This window comes from Cornus florida, unplaced genomic scaffold (assembly GCF_030987335.1).
Source record: "Cornus florida cultivar Cherokee Brave unplaced genomic scaffold, ASM3098733v1 CherokeeBrave_3.0.0_Hap2_Chr01, whole genome shotgun sequence".
NCBI lineage: Eukaryota > Viridiplantae > Streptophyta > Magnoliopsida > Cornales > Cornaceae > Cornus > Cornus florida.
Window position 1 is genome coordinate 83,933,930 of NW_026775571.1, and position 16,599 is coordinate 83,950,528.

Sequence of the window (16,599 nt, forward strand, 5' to 3'; positions counted from 1 at the left end):
TTTATTCTTCACATTCCTTAAATTTCCTTAGTAGAAAAAGTCAAAATTTTCTTTCTCAATTGAAACTTTTCAACTATTTTCTTTTAAAGTTCTCTCATTTTTCTTTTCTTTTATATTTTAATAATATTTTTTTCCTTTGTCTTTTGAATTTTATAGTTGTTATATATATATATATATATATATATACTCCGTATTGTTTTTTTTTGGCAGAGTGCCCCCCTCACTTGAAATCCTAACTCCGTCACTGTGTATGACTATGAGATGTGTAGTATGGGTAATGTTTGTCGGGGATGATTTCATGTGTATCCTTGTGATTTCGAGTTGAGCTCGTGCATTAGAGTGTGGAACAGTTTCGCAACCGTTATCTTTGTGAGCACTTAGGGTACTTGACGTTGATTGTGTGAAGTGTTGAGGGTTGGATCTACCTGGTAGGGAATCCAATGGTTTAACGGCGAAAGGTCTTATGAGATTTGCGTTGACGTGGCCTCATAGCACACATATCATTTTAGTCAAGACTAGGATTAAAAAATAAGAGGTCAAAAGACTTACTTTCGAAATTCCTACCAACACGAGCTCAAAGACTTACTTTCAGAATCCCTACCAACATTGCTATATTTCTGAAACTTCATTTTAAAAGAATTTGGACACGATTTAAATGTAAGAAGTCAGATTGCTTATTGAACAATTCAGTACAAAAAATGATAAAAATTACTTCATAAATAGTGATCTCCACGCTTTCGTACCGTGTTGTGTTTTCAACATTTATATGGGTTAAGTGTATTCTATTATATATGAATAAACATATAAAAATTACATAACACGCTGTGGAGAATTCTATAAAAATTACATAACAAGATGGGGAGAATTCTAAAATACAGGTGAGTTTTATAGAGAGTTATAAATTTCTTCTTATGTATTGGTGGAGGATATTCTAGAATTAATCTTGACGGTCCAGTATGGTGCATCTTAACCGTCCACTTAGGAGGTGGATGCCCATAAATACAGTGGTTCATTTGTTCAGCCAAGCACAAAGTTACTGAGAAAAACTCTAATGAATCTAAATGAATCAGAAACCAAAGAAAGAATACAACCCACATGAGAAGTCTGAATTTCATCTAACTGAAAATTTAATATTAACTACGAAAAAAATAAATATCAGAAATACTCTTGTTTCTTGTTGAGAATTCGTATTCAAGACTCTCGGTATAAAATTGGGTAAATATATTTTTTTACCAATCTTTTTTTAAGTCTCAGCACAAATAATAATCCATTCTTTTTTTAAAAAGTTTTTAGCGAGTGATATATTTTAAAAATTTTTACTCGATTTATTCAATTTTGAATGTGCATGAATAGTTTGATATGTTTTATTTATTTATTTTTTTCATTGCAAGATATATATACACACTTTTTTTGCACTCACCTAAGCTCGATCCCCTTATTGAAATGAAAAAGTTATAATATCATTAGACTAGATGCTCGTTGGTGATACCATTGTTCTATGTCATGTTGAACTAATTCATATTGTATCTGGATTTCATTTTATTTGACTAATTCTTGTTTGTTACACACAAATAACCAAAATGCTGTTGCATTTTACTGATTTCATTCAAATTTAACTTAGATACATTTCAAAATGCCATATTATCTATCTTTCTGAGACCATTTTTTTTTTCCCTTAAAAAAAAAAAAAAAAAATTATCCACATAAAAGATTAATTATTCTTAAGGTCTTGTGTCTTAAAACATTTCGATCTTTTCAATTTTTGTTTTTTACATTTCAAATGGGATTTTTTTTTTTTTTTTTTTTAAATTCTACATTAAAATAATAAAATTGATTAAATAATGTTTACCTATAGAGGGGTGCAACTTGGGCTGGCCCAACTCGGTCCAGTCCCAACCCAACCTCAACCCGAATTCGAGTTGGGGGCTAACCCGAATTTTACCCAAAATGGGTTATGTCCATAACCTAGCATGAATATTTTGGACTGGTCGGGCTGGTTTCATGGGTCAATTTTTTTATTTTTTTGTAAATATGGAAATTACATTTTTCGTTTCCATATTTGTAAACATCAAAATTTTTATGAATTTTTTTTTTTTTTATTTTTAAATATCAATATTTTGGGCAGGTGGATGGGTTACATGGATCAATTTTAATTTTAATTTATTAATTTATTATTATTATGATTTACAAATATGCAACTTACATTTTCTCTTTCCATGTTTGTAAACATCAAAATTTTTAAGAAAATTTTATTTTTAAAATATCAATATTTTCGGTAGGTCGGTCGGGTTTAGTGGTTTTTTTTTTTTTTTTTTTTTTTTTTCAAATATGCAAATTAAATTTTCCTTTTCCCATGTTTGTAAACATCAAAAATTTTAAGAAAACTTTATTTTTTAAACATCAATATTTTGGGTGGGTTGGTCGGGTTTCACGGGTCAAATTTTTTATTTTTATTTTTATTATTATTTTTTTTTCCAAATATGCAAATTAAAATTTCCTTTTCCATGTTTGTAAACATCAAAATTTTTATTTTTTAAACATCAATATTTTGGACGAGTTTCACCGCTCATTTTTTTATTTTTTATTTTTTATTACAAATATGCAAATTACATTTTCATTTTCCATATTTGTAAACATTAAAATTTTAAAGAAAATTTAACTTTTTAAACATCAATATTTTGGGCGGGTCGGTTGGGTTTCACGAGTCAATTTTTTAATATTTTTTTTTACAAATATGCAAATTACATTTTCCTTTTCCGTGTTTGTAAATGTTAAAAATTTTAAGAAAATTTTATTTTTTAACTATCAATATTTTGGGCGTGTCGGGCAGGTTTCACGAGTCTTTTTTTTTTTTTAACAAATATGCAAATTACATTTGCCTTTTTCATGTTTCTAAATATCAAAATTTTTAAGAAAAATTTATTTTTTAAACATCAATATTTTAGGCGGGTCGGTCGATTTCACAGGCATTTATTATTAATTTAAAACTCAACCCAATTTGAGCCCAATTTGTGAATTTAAAAGCCAAAATTTTGGGTTGGGTTGGGTTGGGTTAGCCCGCCCAGGTTGAACCCTAAGGTAAAAGTATAATTACTCAAAATTTTATAAGTAAAAGTAAAATTATTCAAAATTTTTTGGGTAAAAGTATAATTATTCAAAATGTTGTAGGTAAAAGTATAATTACTCACAATTTTATAAGTAAAAAGTATAATTACTACTAATAATTTTTAGTAATTATGATAAAATTAATAATTTTAATACTTTAGTTTTTTTGGTTTAGGGATTTAGGGTTTAGGATTTTAGAATTAACGTTTAGGATTTAGGGTTTTAGAGTTTAGGGTTTAAAGTTTAGGGTTTTAAGGTTAGGATTTAGGATTTTTACTTCAAATAATTATACTTTAAACCCTAAGCCCTATAAATTTTAAGGTTTAGGGTTTTACCTATATATATTTATTCTACTTTTATCTACGAATTTTTTTATAATTCTACTTTTACCTCTCATTTTTTTTATAATTATACTTTTACCGATAATTTTTTTTGTAATTATACTTTTATGTATAATTTTTTTTTAGAATTATCCTTTTACCTATAAAATTTAGAATAATTATATTGCTACATAAAAAATAATTTATAATTATACTTTTACCGATAATTTCTTTTTATAATTCTTACTTTTTCCTATACAATTTTGAATAATAATACTTTTACATATAAATTTTTTAATAATTATAAATTTACCTATAAAATTTTGAGTAAATATACTTTTACCAATAAAATAATGAATAATTCTACTTTTACCTACAAAATTTTGAGTAATTATACTTTTACCTATAAAATTTTGAACAATTATACTTTTACCTATTTCATTTTGAATAATTATACTTTTACTTATAAAAATTTGAATAATTCAAGTTTTACCTATAAATTTTTTTGCAATTATATTTTTACCTATAAAATTTTGTGTAATTATACTTTTACCTATAAAATTTTGAGTAATTGTACTTTTGACCTATAAAATTTTGAGTAATTATATTTTTACCTAATTTTTGAATAATTATACTTTTACCTATAAAATTTTTATAATTATACTTTTACCTATAAAATTTTGAATAAATATACTTTTACCAATAAAATTTTGAATAATTCTACTTTTACCTATAATATTTTCAATAATTATACTTTTGCCTATAATTTTTTTATTTTTTATAATTCTACCTCTACCTATAAGATTTTGAGTAATTATACTTTTAGCTATAAAATTTTGAGTAATTATACTTTTACCTATATGTTTTTTTATAATTCTTCTTTTACCTATAAAATTTTGAGTAATTATACTTTTACCTAAAAAATTTTGAATAATTATTTTTTTACCTATAAAATTTAGAGTAACTATACTTTTACAAATATAATTTTGAGTAATTATACTTTTACCTATAAAATTTTGAGTAATTATACTTTTACCTAAAATTTTTTGAATAATTCTACTTTTACCCATAAACTCCACTTTATTCCATTTTAAGTTGGATCTCACGCATAAAATTGAATGTGCAAATTACATTTTCCATTTCCATATTTGTAAACATAAAAATTTTTAAGAAAAAATTATTTCTTAAACATCAATATTTTGGGCGGGTGCAAGGGTTTCAAGGATCTTTTTTTATTTTTATTTTTTTTACAAATATGCAAACTACATTTTCTTTTTCGATGTTTGTAAACATCAAAATTTTTAAGAAAATTTTATTTTAAAAACATCAATATTTTGGGCGGGTTGGTCGGGTTTCACAGGTCTTTTATTTTGTTTAATTTTTTTTTTAATTTTCAAATATGCAAATTACATTTTCCTTTTCCGTGTTTGTAAACATAAAAAATTTTAAGTTAATTTTATTTTTTAAACATCAATATTTTGGATCAAGGGTTATTATTATTATTTTTTTTACAAATATGCAAATTATATTTTCCTTTTCCATGTTTGTAAACATAAAAAATTTTAATTTTTAAAGATCAATATTTTGGGCAGGTTTCACGGGTCAGTTTTTATTTATTTATTTTTACAAATATGTAAATTACATTTTCCTTTTCCATGTTTGTAAACGTCAAAATTTTTAAGAAAATTTTATTTTAAAAATATCAATATTTTGGGCTGGTTGGGCGAGTTTCATAAGTCAAATTTATTGATTAATATGCAAATTACATTTTCCTTTTCCTTGTTTGTAAACATCAAAATTTATATGAAAATTTTATTTTTTAAATATCAATATTTTGGGCGGGTTAGTATGGTTTAATGGGTCAATTTTTATTTATTTATTTTTTACAAATTTGCAAATTACATTTTCCTTTTCCATGTTTGTAAATATAAAAAATTTTAAGAAATTTTTTTTTTTAAACATCAATATTACATTTTTCTTTTCTGTGTTTGTAAAAAATCAAAATTTGTAAGAAAATTTTATTTTAAAAAAAAAATTATTTTTTTTTTTTGTGTTGGGTTTGGGTTGAGCCTGAGCCCAACCTAAACATGCTTGGGTTTTGAGAAAATCCATCCCAATTTGAGCCCAATTTGCGAATTTAAAATCCCAAATTTTAAAATTTTTGAGTTAGGATTGGGTTGGGTTGGGTTAGCCCACCCAAGTTACACCCCTACCTATACTAACAATCAAAAAAGTTTCTTCAAAGTTTTTGTCTTTAGGCCTCAACTTATATTGGGTCGGTCTATTATTTTCTAACTTGAATTTTATTTGTTTAAAGAAAAGTTAAACCAATTTTGATTCTCAGTCTTATCTATGTCTGGACTATTTTAACTTCGACCGTTTCAACCCAAAACATCAGTTCGAGTGCTTTTTTTTTTTCGTGAACGAAAAATATATGTATATATCAAAAAGAAGGTTATAAAGACTTTAACGTCGGCCTAAAAGGAGGGACCCAAGCAAACGTCAGAGAAAAGGAAAATATACCTATAGCAATTGTAATGGCCCAAGCCCAACAAGACAAACAAGTTGGTTCGAATCAGGAATTAGAGAAGAATAATATGGTTGAGGTGTTGTGAAGTATGACATGTGTTGAGTATTTATTCGCCATTCCCTAGTATTGTCATTGGTTGAGATTTTCCCCTCCACAATTATCTGTTCTCCCCTCCACCGGTGCCTCGTGCCCCTGTTCCTTCTCGGTGGTTTCCTCCTGCTGCGGGGCGTTTAAAGCTTAATTGTGATGCTTCTTTCTCGACGGGTTTAAGGGAGTGCGGTGGGGGCCTCATCCTTCAGGATTCTTCCGAAACATTTTAAAAAAGAAAAGCAAAACAGAAAGCACCAAATTATTAATGCTTAGTTTATAACTCTAGAAACAGTTCTTAATAATTCAGAAAACTATTTTTAGAGTACTATAAAAGACACTTATCTGAAAATAAGCCTTTTTACAATCAAGTTTTTAGAAAATTGCACCAAACATATTTTATTTTATTTTTATTTATAGTTTTTAATTTTCTAAAAATAAAAAACTTTTATCAGATTACGGACTAGGATCATCTGCTGTAAACGGGTCATGCTGTAGTACAAATAATTTCATTTAAGGTATGTTTATTAAAAAGGTAATTTAACAACCAATGACGTTAATGGTAAATTATTGAAAAATTAAAAATCAAATTATAGTGTTTGCTATCTCTGGTCTCCTTCCAATCTTCCTCGCCAATTACTGTCTTCCTCCTTCGATTATTTCGCTCCCAACCCTTTTAAATCAAAATATACAACGCTTATTTTTGAGTTCCTAAAATTAAATTGAACAAAACACGGGATAATATGGTTCGTTGTTGTTTAGCCGGTCTCCTTCCAATCTTCCTCGCCTATCAATGTCTTCCTTGGATTCTTTCCCTCTCAGCCCTTTTAAATCAAAATATACAACGCTTATTTTTGATCTCCTAAAATTAAATTAAACAAAACACTGGATAATAGGTTCGTTGTTGTTTAGCCGGTCTCCTTCCAATCTTCCTCGCCGATCACTGTCTTCCTAGAAATCTTTCGCTCTCAGCTTTTTAAAATCAAAATATACAACGCTTATTTTTGAGCTCCTAAAATTAAATTGAACAAAACACTGGATAATATGGTTAGTTGTTGTTTAGCTGGTCTCCTTCCAGTCTTTCTCGCCGATCATTGTTTTTCTCCTTGGATTCTTTTTAATCTTGTTCTTGTTGGGAAACGTGCTAGTTTTAAAAACTTTTAAAGGGATTTTCATTCACAGATTTTGATTCATCACATAGAGACAAGTTTTATGCAAAAATAAAATATAATGTATCATTTAATTAACAGATTGAATATTTACATCAAAGGTCTGAGTAAACCTTTAAATCTTTCCTCTAAAGTGAATGTTCTCACTTATTGTAAATCCCTTACCAAGATGCCATCTCTATAGATCTCCATCTTTTTGGTAAGAATTTCGCCTTTAGAAATCACCCATAAGCCTCTATGAATGACCTTGAAAAATTAGGCTTGTGGGAGCCTCCATTAGATGAAAACATTAACCTTAATTTTCTAGAGAGCGAAAATATATTCCTCTTTCCTTCTACTAAAAATCACCCCTAAAATATACATAGACCATGTATATATATAGGCAACATAAAGATAAGAAAAAAGAAACAATAATTCTTCTCAATCTCTAATTCACATGTCTCAAATCTAATAGGATCCAATATCAAGTTGGGTTATAAGTGAGAATTCTTTGAGCTTATTATTTTATTGGTTACAATGAATTAATAATTAACCCGGTCCATGGACCCAATTCAATTAATTTATAAATTAATTTCTACTCCACTAAAAGAAATTAATTGAACTCCAATTAAATAATAAATAACCTCTAAATCAATGTTGCACTTTGATCCCTCTATGCATAATTAGTTATCGGATAAATAAAGCTATCAATCCGACTACTTAATTAATATATTTATTTTGGTACCTTTGATTATTTCCGGCTCGATCATAATAAAACATTTGTTTGACAAAAATAATAATTTAAATAAATAAATATATAATAAATCATTTTGTCTAAAAATACACGAAGGCCTTCGAATTTACTTTGTGATCAACCATAATCAATACAAAATAAATACAAGTAGCAATGATGCAAATATTGAAAATATAACCCTCTAACTATTAATTACATAACTACTCAAAGTGTCGATCTAAGGATCCCGAAGTAACCGCCGAACAAATCAAAGTAATTATTAATTAATAAAAGAGTTTATACTTTTCTCATACTTAAGAGTCAAATGCCATGACAGTGATATGGAGCAATTGCATACGACGGTTCTCGCAATATCTCTCAACATAACGCGGATCCAGTTCAAGTCTTAATTAATTATGAGTTCATCCATAATTACCGACTATGAACAATTTATGATTATTATTTATATTCATGTATTGATCGCCATCACATACATATATAAATATCTCTTGTAATCAAGTGGACACTATCAAGTCTATAATGAATCGAAACATAATACATTGAATTCACCAATTGTATCAAGTATAAATGTTTCAGAAACGTCAGGAACATATGTCACTATAATTCAAATAGGAATTTGCTATGCCACGGCATATAAATCCCAACAGTTCTCAACTCTTTTAATCTTATTATCAACACTTTTTAAACCTTATTCTAAACACTTTTTAATCTTGTTCTCAAAAACTTTAATATTTATATTAAATGTCATTGAGTGCGTTGAGGTAAAGAACTTTAATATTTACCTTTAATTTTTAATCTTATTTTCAACACTTTTTAATCTTGTTCTTAACAACTTTAATATTTATCTCAACTTCATTTAATCTTACTCTCAACATATTTTAATCTTGTTATCGACACTTTTTAATCTCGTTCTTAACACTTTTTAATCTTGTTATCAACAACTTTAATATTTACCTCAACCTCATTTAATCTTACTCTCAACATATTTTAATATTTATCTCAACACTTTTTAATCTTGTTCTTAACACCTTTAATCTTTACCTCAACGTTATTTAATCTTGCTATCAACACATTTTAATCTTGTTCTTAACACCTTTAATCTTTACCTTATTGCCTTTTAATTTATTTAATCTTATTCTCAACACCTTAATTTAATTTGGTTATCAATAACTTTAATATTTACCTCAACCACATTTAATCTTGCTCTCAACATATTTTAATCTTTATCTCAACACTTTTTAATCTTGTTTTCAACACCTTTAATCTTTACCTCAACGCCATTTAATCTTGCTCTCAACACATTTTAATATTGTTCTTAATATCTTTAATCTTTACTTCAATGCCCTTCAATCTTTACCTCAACATCATTTAATCTTCTCAACACCTTAATTTAATCTTGTTATCAACCTCATTTAATCTTGCTCTCAATATATTTTAATCTTTATTTCAATACTTTTTAATTTTGTTCTCAACACCTTTAATCTTGCTATCAACAATTTTAATATTTACCTCAACCTTATTTAATCTTGCTCTCAACATATTTTAATCTTTATCTCAACACTTTTTAATCTTATTCTCAACACCTTTAATCTTTATCTCAACGCTATTTAATCTTGCTCTCAATACATTTTAATCTTGTACTCAATACCTTTAATCTTTACCTCAATGTCCTTTAATCTTTACCTCAACGCCATTTAATCTTATTCTCAAACATTGCTATCAACAATTTTAATATTTACCTCAACCTTATTTAATCTTGCTCTCAACATATTTTAATCTTTATCTTAACATTTTTTAATCTTATTCTCAGTACATTTAATCTTGTTATCAACAAATTTAATATTTAACTCAACTCATTTAATTTTGCTCTCAACATATTTTAATCTTTATCTCCAACACATTTTAACAAGATTATATTAAAGTGTTGAGAATAAGATTAAATGGCGTTGAGGTTAATATTAAAGTTGTTGAGAACAAAATTAAAAAGTATTGAGAATAAGATTAAAGGTGTTGAGAACGAGATTAAAAAGTGTAGAAATAAAGATTAAAATATGTTTAGAGTAAGATTAAATAAGGTTGAGGTAAATATTAAAATTGTTGATAACAAGATTAAAGGTGTTGAGAATAAGATTAAAAAGTATTGATAACAAGATTAAAATATGTTAAAAATAAGATTAAATGAGGTTGAGTTATATATTAAAGTTGTTGAGAACAAGATTAAAAAGTATTGAGAACAAGATTAAAGATTAAAGGTAAATATTAAAGTTCTTTACCTCAATGCTCTCAATGACATTTAATGTAAATATTAAAGTTGTTGAGAACAAGATTAAAAAGTGTTGAAAACAAAATTAAAAAGTGTTGATAACAAGATTAAAGGTATTGATAATAAGATTAAAAAATGTTGAGATAAAGATTAAAATATATTGAGAGCAAGATTAAATGAGGTTGAGGTAAATATTAAAGTTGTTGATAACAAGATTAAAGGTGTTGAGAACAAGATTAAAAAGTGTTGAGAAAAAGATTAAAATATGTTGAGAGCAAGATTAAATGAGGTTGAGGTAAATATTAAAGTTGTTGATAACAATATTAAATTAATGTGTTGAAAATAAGATTAAATGGCGTTGAGGTAAAGATTAAATGGCGTTGAGGTAAAGATTAAAGGTGTTAAGAATAAGATTAAAATGCGTTGGGATTAAGATTAAATGGAGTTGAGGTAAAAACTAAAGGTGTTGAGAACGGATTATAAAATGTTGAGATAAAGATTAAAATATGTTGCGAGCAAGATTAAATGAGGTTGAAGTAAATATTAAAGTTGTTGATAACAAGATTAAATTAAGGTTAAGAATAAAATTAAATGGCGTTGAGGTAAATATTAAAATTGTTGAAAATAAGATTAAATTAAGGTGTTGAGAAAGATTAAATGGCGTTGAGGTAAAGATTAAAAGGCGTTGAGGTAAAGATTAAAGGTGTTAAGAATAAGATTAAAATGTGTTGAAAGCAAGATTAAATAGCGTTGAGGTAAAGATTAAAGGTGTTAAGAACAAGATTAAAAAGTGTTGAGATAAATATTAAAATATGTTGAGAGTAAGATTAAATGAGGTTGAGGTAAATATTAAAGTTGTTGATAACAAGATTAAAAAGTGTTGAGAATAAGATTAAAAAGTGTTGATAACAAGATTAAAATATGTTGAGAGTAAGATTAAATGAGGTTGACGGAAATATTAAAATTGTTGAGAACAAGATTAAAGATAAATATTAAAATTCTTTACCTCAACGCACTCAATGACATTTAATGTAAATATTAAAGTTGTTGAGAATAAGATTAAAAAGTGTTGAGAATAAGATTAAAAAGTGTTGATAAAAAGATTAAAGGAGTTGAGAACAAGACTAAAAAGAATCCAAGTAAGAAGACAATGATTGGCTAGGAAGATTAGAAGGAGACTGGCTAAACAACATCGAACCATATTATCCAGTATTTTGTTCATTTTAATTTTAGGAGCTAAAAAATAAGCCTTGTATATTTTGATTTAAAAGGGTTGAGAGCGAAATAATCGAAGGAGGAAGACAGTGATCGGCAAGGAAGATTGTAAGGAGACCGGAGATAACAAACAATATATGTTGATTTTTAATTTTTTAATAATTTAACATTAACGTTGTTGGTTGTTCCGTTTCACTATTAAATTACCTTTTTAATAAACATACCTTAAATGAAGTTATTTATAGTACAACATGGGTATAGCATGACCCGTTTACAGCAGAGGATCCTAGTCATAAGACAGTGATCAGCGAGGAAGATTGGAAGGAGACCAGAGATAACAAACAATATATTTTGATTTTTAATTTTTTAATAATTTACCATTAACGTTGTTGGTTGTTCCATTTCATTCTTAAATTACTTTTTTAATAAATATACCTTAAATAAAGTTATTTATACTACAGCATGGGTACATCATAACCCGTTTACAGCAGATGATTATAGTCCCAGATTTACAAACCAAGCAATCTCGTTTTGAATTGGTTTCGTACAATAGCTATGAACAATATTCCCTAAAAAATAAAAAATAAAAACTCTTAAATTACCTTAATTTTGGAATTGCTTTTGCCATAGAAATTTTAGTTGCTTCCAAAGTTAAATATTAATCCAGGCACCAATTCCATCAAATTATTGGTGTTTTTATAATTTGAACTCATAATATATATATATATATATATATATATATATATATTTACCCTGGCAAAAGAACTGTCAAACGGCACTTACAAAAAACACCATAGCACATCCAAACCACAAAGAACCACAAGAAATGAACAAAACAAACAGCCCCGGACAATCTAACACTAAGCTAGGTCACGACAACAGTTATGATAATATCCAAAAGCTTAAAAGGTGTCCGAAGCACTGGACTGACCCATCCCCACTAACAGCGCAAACTGAGTTGCAAAAGATTAAGATTGAGAGGAATCCGAAGTAAATGACTTCCCAACTTGCGCCCCGGACCTACCAGAAGAAGCCGAATGATTACACACTGGAACACTTGAAGGGCACACATCGACAATATCGGATACTGCACCACCCCCCACCAATTTAAGCTTCTTGTCACCCTCAACTCCATCCCCTTGAGACGCACTCGAATTGGACAGTCCTCGCTTACGCCCTCTCTTAAATGGAGAAGAGCTTTGGCTCTGAGTGGTCGTAGAAGAGTCAAAACGGGGCTTCTTTAGTGGTTTTGCTCTCGCTTTACCTGTGACGACCCAGGATTTTTCAACCCAGTGTGTCTTGTGATGACCTGAAACGGATCAAAAATGTGGAAGCAAAAGAATGGTGACCTCTAGAGATGTACGTCATCCCTAAGGCACCAAAATGACTCCACATGAAGCCATGGAACTCAAATGAGCCAAGCAATGAAGCAAGAATGCCAAACCCGTAAAGAAATGAACCAAGGGCAAAATGGCCATTTCATACTGAAATGGATGCCACCATGCACACCATTGGAAAGACAATGAAAAATCAACAAGGATAGACTCAAGAATTACTTGATTCAGAGTCTGGATGACAAAGATACGAAGATAGAACAAAGCGGCGTCCAGCGACTAAGCGACACCGGGAACCTATCTCATTAAAACCATCATAACTCTCACTACGGTTGGAGTTTCAGGGTGTGGTTGGTACCATTGGAAATCTGACTTCAAGCTCTTGAGTTTAGACTAAAAAATGACCTAATTTGGACCTCGGATGAGCAACTTATGACCATTTGAAAATAGGTCATCGCTGCAGCCAAACTTAGTCGGCTGAGTTGGCAACTTAGTCAGCTGAGTTAGGCCGAGAGCAACTTAGTCGGCTGGATTGAGAACTTAGTCGGCTGAGTTAGGCTGAGAGCACCAAAAATGACCAAAATGAGGTGTGAATCAATTTAGTCGGCTCTTTTAAGAACTAAGCCGGCGGAGTTGATTAAAGAGTCGGCTCTTTTGGAACTTAGCCAGCTCTTTTGGACTGAGGCATACTGTAATTTGCTACTTCGGGAAAAAAATACCAGAAATGGAAAACTGAAATGGACTTGGGATTTTCAAGGCCAAGACGACATTTTTCGGAAAAATGCCGTGAAGAAACTAGCCCTAAAATTACATTTTCTATGTGACGGAGTCAAGACCGGAATTTATTTCCTAAAGGAAAACCCAAAATGCCCTTAAACCGTAATATGCAAAAAAAATGTGAAATGAATCCAAAGAAGGATCATTTCACCAAGGAAGGGGCTTTTCTCGAAAACGATCATGCACGCAGACGTAACTTACTTATTAGGACGCGCTGCAATGATCCACGGTTTAAAAATACCGCCGATGCGAAAAATGACCTATCAAACCTCAAATGCTCCAAAAATGTCCTTTAAAGGTAAATGATGCGAGAATTAAACCTAAATGCAATCAAAAGGCCATTTGGCCTTTGGCCACACTTCATGCATAGCAAATAGGTCCTAGTGGATATGCCGGAACACATTTTGCACCACCCGATTTGAAAATGAACCCTTAAAGGCTTAGATTGCACTATTTTAGCCCAAAACGCAAAATATGAAACTAAAATGTGAAAATGTAAACTAAATGGTGTTTGGCCCTTGGCCACACCTCATACAAGGTAAATGAGTTGTAAATAATGAATTTCATACACAATGCACACTCCGGTGCAAAAAATGACATATTAAACGCATGGTTTTCATAATATTCTCATTAAAGGCAATAATCCACATTTGTGAATATACATGAATTTCAAATAAAGTTTGGCCCTTGGCCTCATATCATATACACGAAATAAGCGTCAAAAAGTGTGCTTAGGCACACATTACAAGTTTGGAATCAAATATACACATTTGATAAATAAGGTTATAAGTGACATTTCGAGCCAACCTTTTATAAGAAATGAGAACTTCAAGTCTACAAATCATCTATGGCATAATGTGCATCCCAAATCAAAGTCCCTGTACCTGAAAAATGTCCCCACTACGTGGATGAGTAACATAAAGCTACTCGTAGGAGATGAGCATGCATCGACCTAGCATTTTACAATTTTATCACCTTAAGGTGAAACATGTTAAAGGGCTCATGCCACCTAACGTCTATGTCAAAGTGAGACTCATGCAATTGAAATGAACAACGACATACAAGTATACATGCTCACAAGTACACTAAACTGTATTAAAACATGATACACGACATACAAACATATATATTCAAGTACTCTAAATCATGTTAAATAAGAAAAACAATAAATAACATACATACACAAGTATTTGATATACATATAGAGTACTCATAAATCAAGTATACAAACAAGAGTATACTAAGCTAAACAAATGCGCACAAGACAAGTATACATGGTACAAGTATACTAAGATAATCAAATACGCACAAAACAAGTATACATGGCACAAGTATACTAAAATGAAACATGGAGCAAGTATACAGGTTCAAGTATACTAAATAAGTCAAATACCCAAAGTAAGCATCAATTCTCAAGCTACAAGTAATCCATGAATAACAACTTGCAATTAAATGCGAAATCAAATAGTGGAAAGACTAGGATCCTTGGCTGCAGACCAATCGAGTTATTCCAGGTTATTAGCCCACAAGGTATTACCTAGTGCGCACGTGTATAAGTTATTCAAGGGTAATTACGACCTACAAGGTACTACCTATTGCGCACTTCTTATGACTTTGGAAACTCATGAATTCGTACTAGGGCCAAACTCTAGCCATCACATGAACATGATCCTTACAAGCCTCCAAAAACAATAAGTTTAAAACTTATGCAAAACCAATAAGTTAAACCAAACTTATATATCTCAAATAACGTCTAGGAATGAATTTACATGCACATGCAAGGTTGAATCCAAACAAACCATGTCCTAGAGTTCAAGTCTACAATGACATTCACAATGTCGAATCTTCAGTGTGTGATTCGTTACACGCTATGACAATTTCATTTCAAAATTAAAATGGAATCTCATCCAAACGATCCCTAATTCAAATATGTTAAACAACATGGTATGGTCACTACACAAACCAATTTAAAAGCTAGATTGGATCATTGAGACAACAAAATAGAGTTTAATTGAAACATTTTAATTAAATCTCTAGATTTTCTAAAACAACCCTAAATGGCCCCAAATGGATATATACAAGTGAACAAGTCCAAGTCACTACCGTTATCAAGTTAAAACTCAATCAAACTAGTGGAACCATTAATTTGATTTTTAATTAATTCATTTAATTTAAAATCTCTAGATTTCTAAACTTATCCAAATGCTCTCAATTTAACATATGTTAGAGAACATGCCAAGGCCTATTTTAATCTCTCTTTACAAGTTAATTTCATGCTTTTTTCAACTATGTGAATTAAACTTTCATAAAAGATAAATATTAAATAAGTTTTGCAATTCTTATTCAAATACTCCAAATTTAATATATGTTACTCAATATAACAAGGCTTAATTTCCTAGCATGTCACAATTCAATTCTAAGCCACATACATTCATTAGAATTAAATCATATACAAGAAAATAATTAAATTAAATTCTAGGATTTATACAAAGCATGCATACAAGTTGTATAAGTTCATAAAACAATCAATACAACACATATATAACCCTAATACATCCCCTACCTCAATTTGAGATGAAAATTTTAAAGGCTACCAAAATGGAACCGCTTCGAATCCGACGAAACTCTTAGGTTTTGTCGGGGACAACACGATCTACATGAACCCCCAATAAGCCCCATAAAAATCACAACTTGACTTCAAACCCGAACTCATGAAACGGTCAGAAATGAATTCTAATAAGGGGGACAGGTAGAGCACGTCAAGGGGAACGATAAACGTTTAGGCCGAAGAGTTTTCACTAAGGAAATCAAGTGGAGGAGGAGAAAGAATGAATGCAGCCCCTTGGGCTCCCATGGCTACCGGCCAAGAGGGTGAAGAAGATGATGGAAATCTGACTTTTTGACTTGAGACCCCTTTGTATAGAAAATCTCAAAAAGTGCCCTGAACGGGGCCCGCTGGGTCCGAAAAAGTGAAATTTGAGCAGACGTGCTCAAATAGCAAAACTCTGTGAACAAAAAAGAACCAAAATGAAAAAAATGAACAACGGAACAAACAGCGTTAAAAAC